General features: G+C 45.0%; 1 protein-coding gene across 2 annotated transcripts in view; it reads right to left on the bottom strand.

Moving 5' to 3' along the window:
* RYK (receptor like tyrosine kinase) overlaps nucleotides 1–21,591 on the bottom strand; it is a 242,654-nt gene that overhangs the window by 207,800 nt on the left and 13,263 nt on the right. The gene's annotated exons all lie outside the window — the stretch shown is intronic.

The following is a 21,591-nucleotide window of genomic DNA, read 5'->3' as shown; positions in this document are numbered from 1 at the left end:
TGCTGCTGCCTGTCGAGTTAAATTACTCTGGGCATTGTATTTGAGACTGACTCAAAAATAAAGATCAACTTTCATCAGGTCATATAGACATTTCAATAATCATGAATTCAGGAATGTACTATTGCCCAAAACTGTTCAGCATTAAAAAAAATAAAAATAAAATGTATTTTTTTTTTATTTTATTTTTTAAACACATACAAATCCAATTATGCCAACAGGAAAAAACACAGCTCAAAGTGTTTTTCTTAATCTAGCTCTAGTGATAAAGAGCAGTCACTGACTGCTTATGGTGCACACAGCAGTCAGTCAACACTAAATAATGTGCTGCAGGAGAAACACTGTCTGCTCCAGTCTTGTGGTTTAACAAATGTCTTCCTGCAAGTTCACTCATCACTGAACACCAAGTTCACAACAAAACAGACACAATGGGGTCGATTTACTGAAACTGAAGTGTGCAAAATCTGGTGCAGCTGTGCATGGTGGCCAATCAGCATCTAACTTGCTCATTCAATTACATTTTGAACACAAAACCTGGAAGCGGATTGGTTTCTATGCACAGCTGCACCAGATATTGCACTCTCAAGTTTAAGGCTGGGTTCACATATGTTTCCCCGCATCCAATTAAAATGACATGCGAGTGTGACAGACTCTCAATGGAGCCAAATCACACATGTCCGGGGCTGCTGCGGTCCCCATTACATGAGGGTCCTGTGCGTGTTTGGGTCCGGTTCAGGTGCGAATTTAGGGGAAAATTCGGACTAGATTCGCACCTGAACTAATGATCAGACATGCACGAGACCCCATGTTGGGAACTGCAGCCGCCCATATGTGAACATTGGACATCAGTCACATGACATGTCTTTCTCCATGTTTTCCAATGAAACCCATTCATACATCTGTGGCTTAAAATTGCGGTGGCTTCAAAGTACTTCATGCACTACATCGGTCTGACTTTCATGCTAACCCTCAAACGTTGCATGCAAGTCGTACCTGAACATTATACAATGCAACAGTTTGTTGTCCATTATCACTGGTCAAAGTTGTATCCAAGTTGTACCCATCCAAAGCAGCACTAGAAAGTGTGAATGTAAATCAACCCCACGGTTCCAAGTTGAGATCAGACTGATGTCAGACGGGGCATTTATCCACAGTGGTTTACTTATTAGCTAAAACTTTCTGAAGGAGTGATTTTCAGCTGTGCACACCAACCCAATGCTGTAGCAGCAATACATCGCCTGCGACTGTAGCTTTACACGCACTAGCTACAAGTCACTAGCATTAACAATTTGTAGCAGCAATCCAAAAGGAAAACAAAAAAAGTCTAACTAATAACTTCAAACTTCTTAGAACCCATTCACACAGGGGCAACTCCTGATCCGACTTCAGGTCGCCCCTAGTCGCCTCAGGTCGCCTCAGGTCGGACAACATTTAAAAAGCAATGTAAGTGAATGAGAGAGCCGTCTTAATGCACACTACTGAAGTTGCTCCGACTTCAGAAAAGGTTCCTGTACTACTTCTATCCGACTTGTAGGCGACCGGTACCCATTGATTTCAATGGAGACCGCCTCCAAGTCGGATCTCCGTTTATACGGAGGCGACTTTGACAGAATTATCAGCTCTCAAGAGGGAACTCCACGGCAAATTTCTGAAAAAAATTTGGCGTGGGTTCCCCCTCCGAGAGCATACCAGGCCCTTAGGTCTGGTATGGATTCCAAGGGGAACCCCCTACGCCGAAAAAACGGCGTGGGGGTCCCCCCCCCAGATCCACACCAGACCCTTATCCGAGCACGCTACCCGGCCGGCCAGGAAAGGGGGTGGGGACGAGCGGGCGCCCCCCCCCCTCCTGAGCCGTACCAGGCCGCGTGCCCTCAACATGGGGGGGTGCCTTGGGGGAGGGGGGGGCGTGCGGCCCCCCCACCCCAAAGCACCTTGTCCCCATGTCGATGAGGACAAGGGCCTCTTCCCGACAACCCTGGCCGTTGGTTGCCGGGGTCTGCGGGCGGGGGGCTTATCGGAATCCGGGAGCCCCCTTTAATAAGGGGGCCCCCGGATACCGGCCCCGCACCCTATGTGAATGAGTATGGGGTACAATGTACCCCTACCCATTCACCTGTGGAAAAAAAGTACAAAAAAAAAACACAACACAGGGAAAAAATATTTTATTGCACAGCTCCGGGGGTCTTCCGTCTTCGGGGGTCTTCTCGCCGGACTCCTCCGCTATCTTCTTGTAGCTCTTTTACTAGTGGAGGAGTCCGGCTTTCTTCCTCCCCGCCGCCGGCCTCTTCTCCCGACTTCGGGGGTCTTGTCCCCCTCTTCGGTTCTTCTGCCGGGCCACCGCGCCTTCTTATAGCTCTTTTGCAGGCGGTGGCCCGGTCTTCTGTCGTCGCCGCCGCCGCCGCCGCCTTCCGTTCTTCTTCTTCTTCTTCTCCAGGAGATGTTGACACGACGCTCTCTCCGGCCGGAATGCCAGAGCCGCCCTGCGCTGCCACTTATATAGGGACAATGGGGCGGTGTCACATGGGTTGATGTCACATGGGTTGATGTCACATGGGTTGATGTCACATGGTAAGGGGGCGGGGTCACCATGTGACATCAACCCATGTGACCAACCCATGTGACATCAACCCATGTGACACCGCCCCATTGTCCCTATATAAGTGGCAGCGCAGGGCGGCTCTGGCATTCCGGCCGGAGAGAGCGTCGTGTCAACATCTCCTGGAGAAGAAGAAGAAGAAGAAGAATGGAAGGCGGCGGCGGCGGCGGCGGCGACGACAGAAGACCGGGCCACCGCCTGCAAAAGAGCTATAAGAAGGCGCGGTGGCCCGGCAGAAGAACCGAAGAGGGGGACAAGACCCCCGAAGTCGGGAGAAGAGGCCGGCGGCGGGGAGGAAGAAAGCCGGACTCCTCCGCTAGTAAAAGAGCTACAAGAAGATAGCGGAGGAGTCCGGCGAGAAGACCCCCGAAGACGGAAGACCCCCGAAGACGGAAGACCCCCGAAGACGGAAGACCCCCGGAGCTGTGCAATAAAATATTTTTTCCCTGTGTTGTGTTTTTTTTTTGTACTTTTTTTCCACAGGTGAATGGGTAGGGGTACATTGTACCCCATACTCATTCACATAGGGTGGGGGGCCGGTATCCGGGGGCCCCCTTATTAAAGGGGGCTCCCGGATTCCGATAAGCCCCCCGCCCGCAGACCCCGACAACCAACGGCCAGGGTTGTCGGGAAGAGGCCCTTGTCCTCATCGACATGGGGACAAGGTGCTTTGGGGTGGGGGGGCCGCACGCCCCCCCTCCCCCAAGGCACCCCCCCATGTTGAGGGCACGCGGCCTGGTACGGCTCAGGAGGGGGGGGGGCCGCCCGCTCGTCCCCACCCCCTTTCCTGGCCGGCCGGGTAGCGTGCTCGGATAAGGGTCTGGTGTGGATCTGGGGGGGACCCCCACGCCGTTTTTTCGGCGTAGGGGGTTCCCCTTGGAATCCATACCAGACCTAAGGGCCTGGTATGCTCTCGGAGGGGGAACCCACGCCAAATTTTTTTAAGAAATTTGCCGTGGAGTTCCCCCTTGAGCTCATTCTCTGCTTGGCCTCGGCAAAAGTCGCCTGGCCTGGGGCGACTTGTAAGTCGTCCCAAGTCGGGCTTGAAGTCATCACAAGTCGTTTTGAAGTCGTCCCAAGTCGCGCTGTGATCTTAACTCAAGTCGTGTCCAAGTTGCCTGACTCAAGTCGCCTACAAGTCGTGTTGCCCCTGTGTGAATGGGCTCTTAGCAGACAGACTTCCCAATGATCCTTTGACTGACCTGAGGGCGGGGGCAGGGGAGGATATCAGGGGAAGTCAAATGACTGATCAGTGAATGTAAGTAATCAAATTAGTAAAGGTCTACTTCAGAGCTTGTGGCTGAACCAGTTCCATATTATTCAACAACCTATTTAAAATTAAAACAAAACTGGTAGGGATTTACAATTATTGGATTGTTTTATTTTTAACAAAAGGGTAAACGTTAGGCTTCCGAATCTTCACAAAGAATACATTTGTGATAACAGATCTTCAAGCAGATTACATGCAAAAGTCAAGTATGGTCATTACTGTTCCACCCTCAGGCACTGCACACAGCTGAAACATATTCCTAGCTGTGCTAAACAAGAGCCTAAAGCCTAGTACACACTGCTAGTTTTTTTTTTTGTTCAATCCGCAAAACAAAAAAAACCTGACCGCTCAGGCCGGAGCCACTGTACTAACAATCAGATGTTAATACAGCGATCTACCCTGCTGTTCTCTGACAGGGCTACAGTCCCCAAGCCATAACACTCCGATCAGCCGATTGGCAGACCTATTTCAGTCATGCCCCTTCAACAGAAAATGGCCGAACGGCCGGCTACAGTGCACGCAGTCGCTTTCTATCGTACCAGCCGATGCTGCCTGACATTCGGCCCATGTGTACCAAGCTTAACTACACATTATTTCCATCTAAATTATTAAACTCTAAATTTAATCTGCTTAGATTTTTCCCTGCCTCCCCTTCATTAACATGCTCATGAATGCCGTGCAAAATTGTTTACACACTAGTCTGCAGGAGATTTGTAGCCCTCCTCAAATGCTGCACATGCTTTTCTCACATACATGTCTGAATCCAGCACTTTTTCATGCAATTTAAGCTGCAGGACCTCTGGGAAGGAACATCGATCACCTAACTGCCCTGTGACAGTTCTGGCGAGGCAGTGATTACCCAATCCCCTTGAAATTGGCAGGAATGAGAGGTGCTGGTAAGAGAAAACTGACTGAATTTTTACATAGGTAAAAAGGTTTATAGCCGGCATTACTAAATGGTGGACTGCAATCTTGATTTGGACCGAACCATTGTCCCACCCGGACCACAGCAGAGCGGTGGGCAGGAGGCATAGCAATACTGGATGGAGGGCAGGAACGAGAGCAAGGCAGTCCTAGCAACCAATTACCAGCTGGCTAGCATGAAAAGCTAAGCCTGGCAGCTCCCACCCTGCAGCCAGTGCTGCTGTATCTGCCACCCTCAGTCCAGAATTGTTCTGCCTCCTGCTCTGTGTAAAAGGTATGAGAGTGAAGGGGGCATGGCTGTGAACGATGTGAAGTGAGGGGGGGTGATGTTAAGTATAGTAATGTTGGGGGGGGGGGTGTATTGTTAAAGGGGCAGAGGACACGTGTGTTTTTTTTATTTACCTAGCAGTCCCATTTTCAGTATGTCATGGATGTGGTACAATTAGGACCCACTCACATAACCTTTTCATGATACAGGGCGAGTTCAAGGACCTGAACGTTATACTGGGACTGTGTGCATGCAGCCGTGTGTCCTAATAGACAATGGGACGCTGAGAGAGGAATGCACACGACACCTGTGCATCCCTGTCAGGAAAGGGCACAGAGGTAATTGGGTGAGGTTTAACCAGGACCGGGCCTCTTTTTTTCAGATTCAGTGTTTACATGTTTAAAACAGTTTTTTTTCCTAAGTAATTTTCTAGCAAAAATAAACAATATATAATGTTTGGGGGTTCCAACACCCTAGAGAATAAAATGGCAGCCATTGCAATACTTTTTTTCACACCGTATTTGCGCAGCGGTCTTACAAGCACACTTTTTTTGGAAAAAAATCAAATCATGGTATAGAGACAGGTGGGGGCCATCTTCCCCTCACTCGTCTCCATACCCAGCAATGCGAAGGACCCAATCGGTGCCTCCGCCGCTACCGACGGCTCCAGTAAGCGGCGGAGGCCGTGGGAGAGCGGCGAGAGGTGGGGTGGCACCCCTTCCGCGGCCAATAACGGTGATTTTGTGGTGAACCCACCGCAGAGACCACCATTATCATACACACGACTGGCGCCTGAAGAGATGGAAATCTCGGTTGTGGCAGCAGCTGCTGCCGTTACCGAGATATCGCTCGTCAAAAAATGGACGTACATGGTCGTGCGCCGGCCGTAAAGTGGTTAAGCAGCAAGGCAGCTCACAGTTCAGCCATACTTGTTGCAGGTCAAACTACTGAATCCAGAAGATTAAACACGGTAACCATGCAACAAAGCATTTTAGATTATGAGGTCAGCAACAGGTAGACCATGTAAATCAGATACAGACAATTGTGAAGTAGCTATGCTGTTAGCAACTATAGGACCTTTTTAGCTTTGGGCACAATTTTGAAACACTTTCAGACATGGCAGCAAGTGACCTATGGATGGCTGCTCTTTACCAAGATTTGTCAATAGCGTCGGTCTTAAAGCGGGATTCTACCCTAAAGTGGAACCTCCGCTGATCGGAACCCCCCCCCCCTCCGGTGTCACAATTGACACCTTTCAGGGGGGAGGGGGGTGGAGATACCTGTCAAAGACAGGTATTTTCACCCACTTCCGGGCATAGACTCCCACGGGAGTCTACGCCATTTCCTGCCCTGCCGCGCTGTCTGCTGGGACACACACGGGTCCCAGTGACAGCGCGGAGATTTCCTATTGCGCGGTGCCGCTCGCGCATGCGCAGTAGGGAACCGGGAAGTGAAGCCGATTCGCTTCACTTCCTGATTCCCTCACCTAGAATGGCGGCGGCAGCAGCCGAGGCCCGAGCGGTCAATCGGCCTCGGCATCGCTGGAACCCGGGACAGGTGAATGTCCATTTATTAAAAGTCAGCAGCTGTAGTATTTATAGCTGCTGGCTTTTAATATTTTTTTTTTTGGCGGAATCCCTCTTTAAAGTGGTGTTGCCACCAAAAAAATAAAATAAAAAATTTGCTGAAAATTCATAAAAAAATAAAAATTGGGAAAAAAAAAAAAAAAAACGTTTTACTCACCTCTAAATGCCTGTTGCTAGGGGGTCCCTCGTAGTCTGCCTTCTTCCTTGCCCAGGCTGGTGACATCACTTCCCCTCGTGCCGCACAGTCATCTGGGACCTGTCACGTGTCCCAGATAACTGTGCGGTGTATCATGGCGCCGCTCACGCAGTGGGTGCCCGGCTGTGAAGCCACAGCCGGGTGCCCATAGTAAGAATGTCGGCGCTGCGAGTGGAGTGGGGAATGAGGGGGGGGGGGCTTTGTTCCCTCGCATTGCTGGACCCTGGGACAGGTAAATGTCCGATTATTAAAAGTCAGCAGTTGCAGTATTTGTAGCTGCTGACTTTTAAAATTTTTTTTTTTTTTTTTTTTTTATTTAGGGGGCACACCACTTTAAAGTGTTACTAAACCCACAACAGTAAAATCAGTCTGTATATGCAGCAGAGCATGCTTGTTATACTCGCTGTGGAATCTAAGGGGTTAATCCTCTGTACTGTATAAAAAGGCTGTTTTATCCTATATGCACAGATCCTTCTTCTGCACTGTCTATCTGGGGAAGGCCAGCCGACTGGCACATACTCAGTTGCATCTTATGCTGGGGACAACCATTTACTTGTTCTCAGAGTTACCCAGGTCACACGATATTGACATCACATATGTGGGCGTGTATACAGGCTGTAGTGGAAATCGCCTCATACCTGAACTCTTAGCACTGGAGAAATCGTGGCGTTTATTATGCAATCGTGGTATACAGATCAGCCATAAAGGTATATAGTGGAAGTTTTAACGTAAAAGATTTATAAGCTGTGGGCACTGTGGTAGGCGGTTGAACTATTTTCATATTACTGGGTTTAGTAACACTTTAAGGCTGGTACACGCAAGACAGAGAACAGGCGTCATTCGGCCAGTGTGTACACAATAGCCTGCCCAGCTTCTGTCGAACCGGAATGCTGGAAAACCAGTAGCCAATCAACGCTGGCAGCCAATGGCTGCCGGTGCTGAGCCTCTGCTCCCTCTACCCTCCCGTGGCACCGCTTCCCTAAGTTTCTCCTGTGACACCAGGAAGTGACAGGAGTAATGTTGGAGCTAGATCAGTGTTTAGGGAATGAAAGGGATAAGAGAATGATTTGTAGGGTTTATGCTAATGGAGAATGCATTATAGAGAAAAAAAAAAGAAGAACCTATAGGACATCTATATCTACTGCAAAAAAAAAAAAAAAAAAGGAAAAAAAAAAGTTTGCCTGTAGAAATGCTTTAAACTGAAACAAATATGGCATATTATCTGACTCTATGCAACGAGCAGAGCACAGAACCAAATTGCCTTAAAGGGACAAGTCTAGTGTGGCATGCTAGGTTAGTACGATAGAATGCGCAACTTTAGTATCATGCCCAAGTTCCCTTTTTTGCTGGAAACGTGCATGTATTATTTTCATGAGACCGTAGCAGAGCATTGCATCCACTATCAAAAGATCACAGATGCAATGCCAGGCTCCTGCAGACACTGCCTTCAGCTTCCCAGTCGTACAGTCAGACAGTTACAAAGCTGGAGGAACTGTCACTGAACTACAAGGGGTCTTGTCAACACCTTCACAGTTCTTTAAGAACTACCAGCCATCCGCTGCAGTGGCAGACAGGACTTGTATTTTTCTCATCCACAGATGGCTGTAAATAAATGACATGTCTGTGCAAACGGAGCAGATAGTTTAAAAAAAATAAAAAATAAAAATAAAACGTAGAGGTGGTAGGGAATCATGGGGCAGACCAGAGTACGGTATGTTACACCTAAATATATGGGTGTAACATACATCAAAACTAAAAGGTTATCTTAGTGTGTGTGTGTTTCTAGGGCATGTCCGTTTTGACAGGCATCCATATGTGCCCAGGTTATGGTTAGTTCATAGTTATGGCCAGGTCACTGTTCAAGCAATAAGGCATGTGAACATTTTTTTTTTTTTCCTGACCACTACTGTTCTCCCGCTTGTGGGGAACGGCACCACCAGGTAAACTCATCTGGGCAGCAGAGCCATCACTAATTATTTTTATTAATACACGATTTATATATCGCTAACAGTTTACACAGTGCTTTACAATGTAAAAAGATAATACAGTTACAATAAAAGAGGAGCATACAATCTAATAGATCACATCTAACCCCCTTCAAAAAAATTTGCAACTTGCAGGCATGGCATCCATGTACAAGAGAATAGTTTTGGACCTTAAGGTGCAACAGGAGGGTTACCACATGGGCAGATTAAAGTAATAGCCGTTTTGAAGATATATTATAATTGTATATATCAAGTCATACTATTCTAAATTACTTCCAAAAAACTGCCTTTTTTTTATTTGACTGTTGACCATTAAAGGACATCTAGCACTCATTTTATGCCAAATGGAGCATAAGGGTAGACTACATACAGTGAAATACAGGCCAGGCCCTGACTGATACATGGCCTTAATAGATTCTGCAGATATTAGCAGACTGCAGCTAGCTGGACAGTAACTTGGCATGAAGACTGAAGTTAAACAGACTGGGTTTTAATCAGCCTAAACATAATCCTACTTCTATAATAAGACAACGAGGCGACAGCATAGCAAGGGAGAAAGCTATGACTATATGGAGGCTAACAGAACATGATAAATAGCCCTATCATTTTTCTCCTTTCTCTAGGAAAGGTATTGTAAGGAGGAAATCTTTTGTACTCCCTGAAAGCATTTAAAATGTTATGTTGAAGGAAAAGTGTGATTACAGATTTCCCACTGAAAACAGCCAATGAAGATCTCGGGTTACTACATTTAATATTGCTGTGTCCCTAGCTCTGCCAGTGAGGTGTCCATTGAGCAGCCATTCAAGGATGGAATACTTCCTTCCATGTGTATGGCGTATCAGCTTACACCGAGCATACAGACATTGAACACATTCATGGGATAACACTCGATCAATTGCTGAACTGGTGACTCTGTAACTCTCCTCTAAAAACAATACACCTCACCTCAGGATGTGCTACACAGGGAAACTACATATGTTACTTCACCTAAAGCAACACAACCCTTTCTTTACATACAGCCTACAGGCATTTAAAGCCAACATTTTCTCCCTACTGTTTACCAAGTAAGCTTCATAAATCTTCCAAGTCAATTATGTCTGAACAGATGAGCTACTTCAAACCTGCTGTGTAAACAAGTCTGTTCAGAAGCCTCAGCCATTCACACTTCCCACATTCTGCTTTTGAAGCTGAAAAAATACAATTAAAAATCTTCCCAATATGAAATCTAGCACGCAATCTGTACTACAGACTACCTCTTTAAAAGAAAATAGATCATCCTCTGCCTGCTGAATGTCTGGACAACACTAAGTTAGGATATGGAGGAGGCTGACAAGCCACTGATAATGGATGAGCCCAGGCAGTGAAGGCACCTGAAAAAGGTTTTTATTCTCCATTTACTGCATCCAAGTGAAAAGGTCCAGCTGTTTCTCAGTAGGTTTGATGCAATGAATGCAACATAGGTGGATTTATCTCTCAGTTCCTGCCACCATTATTGTAGAGTCAGCTTTAAAGTGCACATAGACAGATTAATATTAGAAAATGTTGCAATCTGATGTCTACAAGGGTCCCACAACACTTTTGGGCCAGGCTCGTTGGTTTAAGTCAGGGGACAGCAACCAGTCATTTGCAGCCATCTGAAGGGTAGATAGCAACCCCACCATGCCACCAACCCCTGAACCCATCCACTCCAATCAACGCAGGAAACAGCAATATGGTTAGGGGTAGATCCGGCCCTCAAAATAAAGGAGCTAGCATCTGTTCACCCTTTCCATTTACCCATCCACAAGGACACCAAACTAGCAATACTCCATTGTCTGATCCCGGGCCTCTTTTCCTATTAGCAGAAATTGGCCACCTATCTATTCATAGCTGCTAAATGTACAATAGCGAGGGCCCGGAAGAAAACAGCTGTTTCGTTCGCAGAGCTGAGTACCACCTTGACGACCCTCATGATCCACGAAAAAATATCAAGTATCCTCAATGATACTCATGCTAAATTCCTTAAAGTGTGGACTCCATGGTGGTCCTGCACCAAACCAGCCTAGGCCTCCTGAAATTTACTAATTTATTTTATTTTTTCCTTTTTTTTTTGGGTTATCCCATGTCACAAATCTGCTCCCTTTGCTAGGGCTCAGGCATTATACATTGGTCCCCAATCTGGGTTGGTGGATCATGGTTCGTTAATAGTCTGTAATTTATGACAAACCTTTTTCTGTGTTTTCATGTAGTCTGCATTGTGTCTAATGTTCCTATCCCCTGCACAGGAATTTTATATCAGTTTTCTATATATGCTAATAAAAATCATTGTACCAGTAAAATAAAAGAGATGACATCAATCAGCAAAAGGAGAGGTCCAACCCAATCAGCATTGTCAGAACAGGAGATGCTTCTATGTCATCAGGGACAAGAGGGACTAATGGGGGACACGTGCTGCAGAATGGGGGGGGGGGGTCAGAGCCATGCCAAGGGGCAGTAGATGGTTGCTGGCTATAATGACAGGTCCTCAGTGCTAGACTGGCAGTGTTTTAGGAGGAATCGACATTGGCAGATGTGTGTTTACATGTTACAGACAACTGAACGGTGTTGCATGCTAGTGACCTCCGACCCCTGCATGCCACATTTATTTTCCCTGTCCCATGCACTTACTACTAACCTTCTTTACATTGTAATGAAATATTATTAGGTTATTTAAAAAAAAAAAAAAAAAAAAAATTAAATAAAAAACACACCACACACAATCTCTTCCAAGTTGTTTAGGTAGATCTGCAACTCTCAAAAGGTTTCCTACCCCTGGTTTTAGTAGCTGAAATAATTTAAAAATAAAATAATTCTAATTTATATGGGATTACCATCTGCAGGTATCTTTTCTCTTTATAGACTAAACATGACCAGTCACACAATGTGACCATTCCATTAGAGAAGAGCTGACACGCACAGATGCCTGAGGGCATTGGGATCATGTGTGCCCTTCTGACCACCATCTGGAGTCTATGTTGAATATTTAGTAAACGTTAAGATTACTTGATGTGATTGTAGCCGTATTAGTGCAATTGTGACAGAGAAAATTGAATACTGTCCGTGATACTAACAAGCTTTCGGGGGAATTTGTGAATCAGTACTGTTTGGACCTTGAAGAAGGGGGCCTTCCCCCGAAAGCTTGTCCTGAAAAATTGTATGTAAATTTAAAAAAGTATCAGGGACAGTACTCAATTTTCTCTAAGGTTAACAAATAAATTCCAAAGTGTAGGAGCAGGAACCGGATCGATTTTCTTTTGGACATTGCTGTATTGCATAGCAATATGGATTTACTTCCTGGAATCCATCTGCACTCCAAGTGTTACTAAACGGCAACAGTATAATCAGTCTGTATATGCAGTAAAGCATGCTAGTTATACTCTGTAACCTAAGGGGTTAATCCTCTGCATGGTGTGAAAATGCTATTTGATCTTGTATGCACAGATCCTCCCAGTCTTCCACCGACTCCAGAACATGTCTGGGTAATACAGAGCCTTTGAAGTCAGGCTGCACATGCTCAGTTTGGTGTGCATCGCTAGAGTGCTTTTCCTGGGGGAGTGCATGTGATCAGCACAGGGCCAATCAGCATCCTGATAGGACAGCCAGTGCAGTAGAAAAACTCATCCTACTAGCTTTAATCTGGCACTGATAGAAGTTACAAGATTGCTATATACTGCTGCTGAGAAAAGGTATTTAGCAGTTTATATTTTCTAAAATAATTGCATTTCCATGTTCTGTGTACTGTGAGAGACCAAATATAGTGAATGCAGAGTCCTGGGTTTAGCAAGACTAATTCTGGCACGCAGGCAGGAGGGTGTACTTAGCTAAGAAAACCCCTCCTTCCCTCTCGAACACACCTGGGCTGTATGACATTTTCCCTAGGTCTGGAAATTTAGTCTTAATGTTTTTTAGCTTTTTTTTTTTTTATCCTTTAATGGATCAAAAAGGTTAAAAACGTTGATGAGCCATTTTTTTTTAGCGTTTATCGACGTTTATGAGCATTTAGCATTTTTAACCGCATTTTGTGGTCAGAAAAACAGCTCCTGAACGCGATTTTTTGGGCAGACATCAGCCCATAAACCCCCACTGCTGACAAACGTCCAAAAATGCCCATGTATGCATGGACACACAGGATAACAGAGAGGAGCTTATAGGCTGTTAAAAAAAAAAAAAAAAAAAAAAAAAAAAATGCACAAATTCCCCAAAACAGGCATTTGAGCTTCAGTGTGCATGAAGCCTTATACTTTCCTATTTACTAATGCTAGCAGCATAGGGATTACAAATAATCCATGATGATTGAGAGAGTGAAGTTCCACTTTAACCTCCCTGGCGGTATTCCAGAGTCTGGCTCAGGGTGGAAATTCAGTACCATTAGCCGTAACCCCGAGCCAGAACCGGGATTGCATCGCAGCATACAGGGAAAGTTACTTACCTTGTCCCCTGGATCCTGCGATGTCTCCCCGCTGTGAGTGCGTGCCGTCTCCTCGCTCAAGTCACACAGTGCCGAGTTCTGCCGGGCTCCGTTCCCTGTGAGCATTGCGACACACAGGGATGGAGAACGGCGCCAAATTAAAAAAAATTAAAAACACAGTACACTGTAATCTTACAGATTACAGTACTGTATTAAAAAAAAAAAAAAAAAAAAAAAAAAAATTACACATCCCCTTTGTCCCTAGTGGTCTGTCCAGTGCCCTGCATGCACTTTTATATTATACATACTGTTTTTTTCTGCCTGGAATTTGGAGATTGTCCATAGCAACCAAAAAGTGTCCGTTTATGTCAAAAGTGATTTTAGACCAACTAGAAAACAGCGATAATAAATTAGATTCACTTGCAGAACTGAGCGATAGCGATTTGTGGGGAAATTCGTCATTAACCACTAGGGCTGCAACTAACGATTATTTTCATAAACGATTAAACGGCCGATTATTTTTTCGATTAATCGGATTTAAAAAAAAAACTGAAAAAGGGGGAGAAATATAAATATATATATATATATATATATATATATATACACACACACACACACACACACATATATATACACACACACACACACACACACACACACACACGTTGGGGTCTCAAGAATTGAAATAGGCCATCAGTACTTCAGCTGTGATCAATTTTCAGATATTGGCACCATAGCTTGTGGACTCTATAACTTTCACAAAGACCAAATAATATACACCAATTTGTACTTATTTTTACCAAAGATATGTAGTGGTATAAATTTTGGCCAAAATTTATGAAGAAAAAATTACTAATCTGCTAAATTTTATAACAGAAACAAAGAAAAATTCTTTTTTTTTTTTTTTACAGAATTTTCTGTATTTTTTCTTTTATAGCACAAAAAATAAAAAACCGAGCGGTGATTAAATACCACCAAAAGAAAGCTCCATTTGTGTGAAAAAAAGGACAAAAATTTCATATAGGTCCAGTGTTGCATGACTGAGTAATTGTCATTCAAAATGTGAGAGCACCGAAAGCTGAAAATTGGTCTGGTTATTAAGGGTGTTCAAGTGCCCAGTGGTCAAGTGGTTAAATAAAGGATGTGTTACTGGCAAGATCATCAGGTAAAAACACCTAAGAACATAAAAACCTGATGCAGCCACCACACCTGACATTTGGTAAGCTGCAATATATTACATTTTTGGGTTTGGATTTAACCACTTCAGCCCCGGAAGATTTGGCTGCTCAAAGACCAAGCAATTTTTTGCAATACGGCACTGCGTCGCTTTTACTGACACTTGCTTTGTTGTGCGATGCTGTACCCAAACAAAACTGACGTCCTTTTTTCCCCCCACAAACAGAGCTTTCATTTGGTTGGTATTTTATTATCTCTGCGATAAGGTGAGAGGGGGTGTTGTGGTTGAGTTCCATCGCAATAAGCGTATATTGATTGGTTTGCGCAAAAGTTATAGAGTCTACAAAATAGGGGAACGATTTATTGCATTTCTATTAGATATTTTTTTTCCCCTCTAGTAATGCCGGTGATCTGCGATTTTTAGCAGGACTGCGACATTGTGGCAGACAGATCGGCCACTTCTGACAGATTTTTGGGACCGTTCCCATTTATACAGCAATCAGTGCTATATAAACCCACTGATCACTGTGTAACCATGGGAGAAATACACTCCTCTATATGGGAGAACTGAAGGACTCCACCTATGACACAGGTGGAGTCCTTTAGTTCTCTCAAGTAGAGGAGTGTATTTCTCCCATGGTTCAGAAAAGCAGGATCTCTCATTCTATGGCTAGCGTAGGACCCACTATGGGGTACTTTGTTGCAGTAAGTGGGCTTAAGCACCATATAGCAATATAGTGTGACCAAATCCCCATGTTTTTTTGAAAAGGTTTAGGTGTTTTAAATAGCCTTGGAAGAGGTAAATGTCTTTTTTGCATGTGTGCACTGTAATATTTTGTTCTGTTCCCCTCCTCAAGACAGCACATGTACAGTTATACCAATGAAAATGTAAATGATTCCGAGGACTGGGAGAAAGTGCTGTGGTCAGATGAGATCAAAATTGAGCTCTTTGGCATTAAAGTGGATGTAAACCAGATTCTTGACATTTGAGCTAGGCACATATATACCCCGTTTCCCCGAAAATAAGACCTAGTGATTGGCGGTGTTGGCTGCAATATAAGCCCTACCCCATTTCCTAAAAAATAAGCCCTACCCTGAAAATAAATCCTACAAGGACTTTAACTAGGGCTTATTATGCGGGTAGGGCTTATATTGCAGCCAACACCGACAGTCACGCTAGGTCTTATTTTCGGGGAAACAGGGTATATACAGTTTTTTTTGTCTTTCTTCAAAGCACTGTGTCCCGTAGCTTTGTCCTGCTCTGTCCTTCTGATATCAGCCTGATAAGTTTTGGCAAGCTCTCAGAGATGGGAGCCTGAGGCTCGGTTCACACAGGGGCGACTTGTCCAGGCGACTTCGCCGCCTGACAAGTCGCGCCCCGTTCTGTACTACGGAACCGTTCTAATAGGAGCGACTCAAGTCGCTTCGACTTAGAAAAAAGGTTCCTGTACTACTTTTGCGGCGACTTCGGGCGACTTGCATTGACTTCTATACAGAAGTCGTTTTGCAAGTCGCCGCTGAGGTCGCGGCAGGTCGCGGCGCTGCAAGTCGTGCCGCCTACTGTGTGAACCGAGCCTGAAGTGTGTGGTCGGGGGAGGTTGCTATAAATAGATTAGCACAAAGCTAAACTAGTGACAGGCACGCTCTGCATGCTCCCACAGATTAATAAGGAAGTGAAAAATCACACATGCATATTCTAAACAGTATATAAAGTTGACGACAGCAGAAATACATGTAAAACGTATGTAGAGAGATTCGTTTCATCTCTTTGTATCATCTGAGGCTGTTCACTTCACTGGGTATATGTGAGGGTTTACATCCACTTTAAAGAGGAAGTAAACCCTGATGGTTTTACTTCCTCTTTCATTCCCTGCAAAGGCAAAGCATAATGGACTACTATACATCGCATAGTAGTCCATTATGTGTCACTTACCTGACACAGGAGCCAGCGAAGTCACCGCTGTCCCCTGTAGTCCACCGCATCCATCTTCTCGGTGGGGTCTCGCAGCTCCGCCGCTGTCATTCGGCGAAGCCGCGATGACATCACTCCCCGCGCATGCGCACGGGAGCAGACACGCGCGGCGGCGTTGGCGATGCCACGCTCAGTGCGCCGCTGTCTACGGCGCATGCGCCATAGACAGCGGTGCCTGTCTTCGGCAAATATCTCCTAAACTGTATAGGTTTAGGAGATATTTCTTGGATCTACAGGTAAGCCTTAATCTAGGCTTACCTGTAGGTCAAAGTGTGTTGTAAGGGTTTACAACCACTTAAACTCGCAGTGTTTGGAGGAAGAAAAATTCTGACTCTGATCCTAAGAACATGATTCTTACAGTCAAGCACGGAGGTGGAAACATTATGCTTTGGGACCTTTTTTTTTTTTTAAAGGTACAGACCGACTTTGCCGCATTAGGAGGCCAATGGACAGGGCCATGTATTGTAAAATCTTGGATGAGAACCTTCTTTCCTCAGCCACAACACTGAAGATGGGTCATGAATGGATCTTCTAGCATGACAATGACCCAAAACATACCACCAAGGCAACAAAACAGTGGCTCAAGAAGAAGCACATTAAAGGTCATGAAGTTGCCTAGCCAGTCTCCAGACCTTAATCCTATAAAAAAAACAAAACAAAAAAAATTATGGGAGGGAGCTGAAATTTTGAGTTGCCAAGAAACCTTAAAAATTTAGGGAAGATCTGTAAAAAGTAGACCAAAACACCTCCTGAGATGTGTGCAAACCTGGTCACCAGCTACAAGAAACGTCTTACCTCTGTGCTTGTCAACAAGTTTCTCCATCAAGTACTAAGTCATGTTTTGCTTGGGGATCAAATACTTATTTTACTCACTGAACTGCAACTTAAATGTATAGAATTTGTTTTATGTTTTTTTTTTATTGATAGTCTATCATTTAAAATACACTTATGATAAAATATAATTATCTTCCCCACTGTATAGGGTGTAGGCTAGTCATTTTAGCAATCTGCAAGCACTCCTCGATATCCTTGAATCCTAGGTCCTTGTGACCTGAAAAACTTACACTTTTTGGAAGTGTTGACGCTTTGTAGGTCAATCACAGGCCCAGGACAGAGGTTAGTGGGGAGTGCTTGGACACTGGTGAAGTACCATCAGGGATTACTAGGCTTTTGTTCTACCGACAGGTGTACTTTAAACTGATCATTTTCAGATGTATAATTTTACCATTGTTTCCCTTTAAGTGAACATAATGCAGTATCTGCTGCTAAGAGACAGACACTGCATAAAAGTCAGCTCTACTTATCTGTAATTGAATGTACTTTACTGAATAGATAAGAGCTCAGGAGCTTTTAGTCAAGGTTGATGTGAGGATAATTTTATTTGGTTTACAATTGAGCTCTCTAAGGATATCCAAGTCCAGAGCAGCCAGGCCTCAGTTTTCATACATAAAGTTTTAACTGGTTCACTTACCTTGCACCATCTCCAGCCTTAGTAAGTAGAGACACATGTCTATGATTTGCAAGACCTAATTTGGCTTCTTTTAGCTTGGAGACTGTGCAATGAATATAAGGGACACAAACTACCAGCCCCAGGATTAGATTCCTAGTTGTTACAAGGATGTCAGCAGTAAATGCTCATTGTCCAGTGCAGAAATGTTTCAGGTTCTAGCAAGTAGTGTTGAGATTTTTGTACCTTCATGCATAGAACGCCTTAAAAGGGGTTGTAAACCCTTGTGTTTTTTCACCCGAATGCAAACTATGCATTAAGGTGAAAAAACACCTGGCAGTACCCACCTGTTTTACACATCTGAGCCCCTTCATATCCTCGGCGGGGGACGCGCTGTCCCTCTCACCACCGGGTCACGGATCTTGATCGGGTAGACCGATAGCAGCCTTTGGCTCCTGCTACTGTCAATCAAACCCAATTACGTGGGCGCCGGGGCCGTGTCTGTGGACACAAATGCTGGACTCGGGAGCGAGCTCGCAAGGTGACCCCCCTCGGGAGAACGCTTCTCCTAGGGGGTTATCTGATGCGGGGAGGAGCCATGAGAGCCGCCAGGGGACCCCAGAAGAGGATGTTTGGGCCACTCTGTGCAAAACGAGCTGCATGGTGGAGGTAAATAGGTTTGTTATTTTACAAAAATAAAAAAAGATCATTTACAGTCTCTTTAAGGTTACTGCCTTTTTTTACTTTATAACAGCAGTCTCTGCTTGCCTTTATCTGGTTCTTGGGGCACTATTCCATCCATTGACACCAACGATGGGGCACTATCCCTCCAACTGACACCAACAACGGGGCAATATTCCTTCCACTGACACCAGGGATGGGGCACGATTTACTCCAACCGGACGCAAGGACATTTTCTACTCCCACTGGCCCTCCCTAAAGTCTGAAGGACAGCACACTTGCCCTTTGTTTAGAAAGTTTGGAGAGCATTGGGAGATAAAACATGGTAGATGAGCAAAGATTGCAGAATTGTACCTTTTTTTTTTATAATACATTTTCCTGACATACACTTTAGCCACTTCAAAACTGGGCACTTTTATCAACTTCCTGCCCAGGCCAATTTTCAGCGTCGTCACACTTTGAATGCCAATTGCACAGTCATGCAACACTGTACCAAAACTACATTTTTTATCTTTTTTTCAAACAAATAGAGCTTTCTTCTGGTTTTTTTTTTTGGTTAGCAAAAAATAAAAAAGTTTTAGTTTGTCAGAAAATTAGTAAATATAAAACATAATAAATAAATGTAAATTTTTCTCCTTCACTGATGCGTGCAGATGAGGTAGCACTTATGGGCACTGATGAGGCGACACCAATATACCACACTGATGAGCACAGACTGGCGTCACTGATGGGGCTGCACTGATCATCACCCCGATTACCTGTACAAGTGTCCCCTGCGAGGAGATGGCACTGATTGGCTCTCCTGACCTTACACTGTCAGGGGGAGACCAGGAGAGACCCGATAAAAGGCACTTCTGTGTTTACATGTGATCGGACACAGCTGATCAGGGTAAAGAGCCGCTTCTTCCACTCTTTACAGAGATCAGGGGCGCGCTGTGCGTCGACACTGGTGCAACATCATATGACGCCATCCCAGAACGAAAATTAATCCTACACGCTGTCATTTTACTATACGACAGGCAGGAGGTGGCTAAACTAGAACTTCTCCTTTACTTAAACTTAAGTTTGGCCCAAACAAACTATTTCCATTACTAATGAATTTAATTTTTAGAACATCAACATTGTAATGAGTTGCATAGTAGGCGAGGTTGAAAAAAAAAAAAAGACAAGTCCATCGTATGTGTGTGATTATGTCAGCATTACAATGTATATCCCTGCAGTCGTTCAGGTGCTTATCTAATAGTTTTTTGAAACTATGCTCCCAGCTGAAACTACCGCTTGTGGAAGGGAATTCCATATCCTTGTCACTCTTATAGTAAAGAGCCCTCTATGCAGTTTAAGGTTAAACCTCTTTTCTTCTAAATTTTAGTGAGTGGTCAAGTGTCTTATTAAACTCCCTTCTGCCAAAAAGTTCTCTCTATTGTGGGGTCACCAGTACAGTATTTATAAATTGAAATCATAACCCCTCTCAAGCGTCTCTTCTCAAGAGAGAAGAAGTTCAGTGCTCGCAACCTTTCCTCATAACCAATATCCTACAGTCCCTTTATTAGCTTTGTTGCCCTTCTTTGTACTCGCTCCATTTTCAGTACATCCTTCCTGAGGACTGGTGCCCAGAACTGGACAGTATACGCCAGATGAGGCCAGACCAAAGGTGGCACAGCAATTTAATTTCATTTATTTTTTGTCGACAATCCAAAATCAGCGTACTTCAAAATGTCTCCTTTCACGCTGTGAGTTCTGCCTGTCTGCTGGCCATCTATTTCCACAACTTCCTGGATTCTCTGCATGCTTTGTAGCTTTTCCTCTGCACTACATTTCAAATGGTACCTTGCTCTCTGCAAGCAGTGGCTCCTGTACTGACTGCGCCTCCTGAAACTCCTCCTGAGCTAGAAGTGCTGAGAGAAGACCGGTTCTGTGAAATGTGAGACACAGCAGTGCCTACCCGAAGGGTATAGTGAACAAGGAAGGAACTTCAAGATCATTTAGGATTAAAAGAAGTCGGTTACAAATAATTGAAACAATGTGGAAAGGAATACATCATTTTATATTTTGGTCCATGGATACATTTTAACCACTTGAGACCCGCGCTATAGCCGAATGACAGCTACAGCGCGGACCTCCTTTGCCGGGACTACGTCTATTGACGTCGTCCCGTGCACGAGCGGCCTGCGCGCCCCCTGAGGGGCGCACGCGGCACGCTCTGTGATCGGCGAGTCTATTAGACTCGCCTGATCACCGATTCGAGCAAGGGGTCGATCCCGACCCCTTATCACGTGATCAGCTGTCAGCCAATGACAGCTGATCATGTGATATAACGGAGTCGGTAATCGGCTATTATTCCTCCTCGCGCTGACAGCGCGAGGAGAAAAAAAAAAAGAGACGATCACCGGCGGCCGTGATCGGGACATCAGTCCTGATCACGGCCAGCCCTGCCAGTGCCCACCTGCCCCCTGCCAGTGCCACCTCAATAAAAAATAAGTGCCCTCCGTCAGTGCCACCCAGCAGTGCCCACAGTGCCACCCAGCAGTTCCCACAGTGCCACCCAGCAGTGCCCACAATCTGCCTCAACAAAGGTGCTGTACCCCAGTGCCACATATCCGTGCCCATCAGTGTCATCTACCAGTGCCCATCAGTGCCGCCCATCAGTGCCGCCCATCAGTGGTACCTATCAGTGGTACCTATCAGTGGTACTTAGTGCCACCCATCTGTGCCATCTTATTTGTGCCCATCTTTGCCCACCAGTGCCGCCTTATCTGTGCCTATTAGTGCCGCCTTATCTGTGCCTATTAGTGCCGCCTTATCTGTGCCTATTAGTGCCGCCTTATCTGTGCCTATTAGTGCCGCCTTATCTGTGCAGCCCACCAGTGCAGCCTCATCGGCGCACTTCAATGAAGGAGAAAAATGACCTGTTTGCAAAATTTTATAACAAACTATTAAACATGATTTTTTTTTTGCATCTTTTTTTGTTTGTTTAGCAAAAAATAAAACTCCCAGCTGTAATTAAATACCACCAAAAGAAAGTTCTATTTGTGGGAAAAAAATGATAAAAATTTCATTTGGGTACAGG

Source organism: Lithobates pipiens, unplaced genomic scaffold (assembly GCF_037356315.1).
Source record: "Lithobates pipiens isolate NorthernLeopardFrog02 unplaced genomic scaffold, aLitPip1_a1.2 Scaffold_18, whole genome shotgun sequence".
NCBI lineage: Eukaryota > Metazoa > Chordata > Amphibia > Anura > Ranidae > Lithobates > Lithobates pipiens.
Note: the sequence above shows the minus strand (reverse complement) of the source record. Positions and strands in the feature narration are given on the sequence as shown.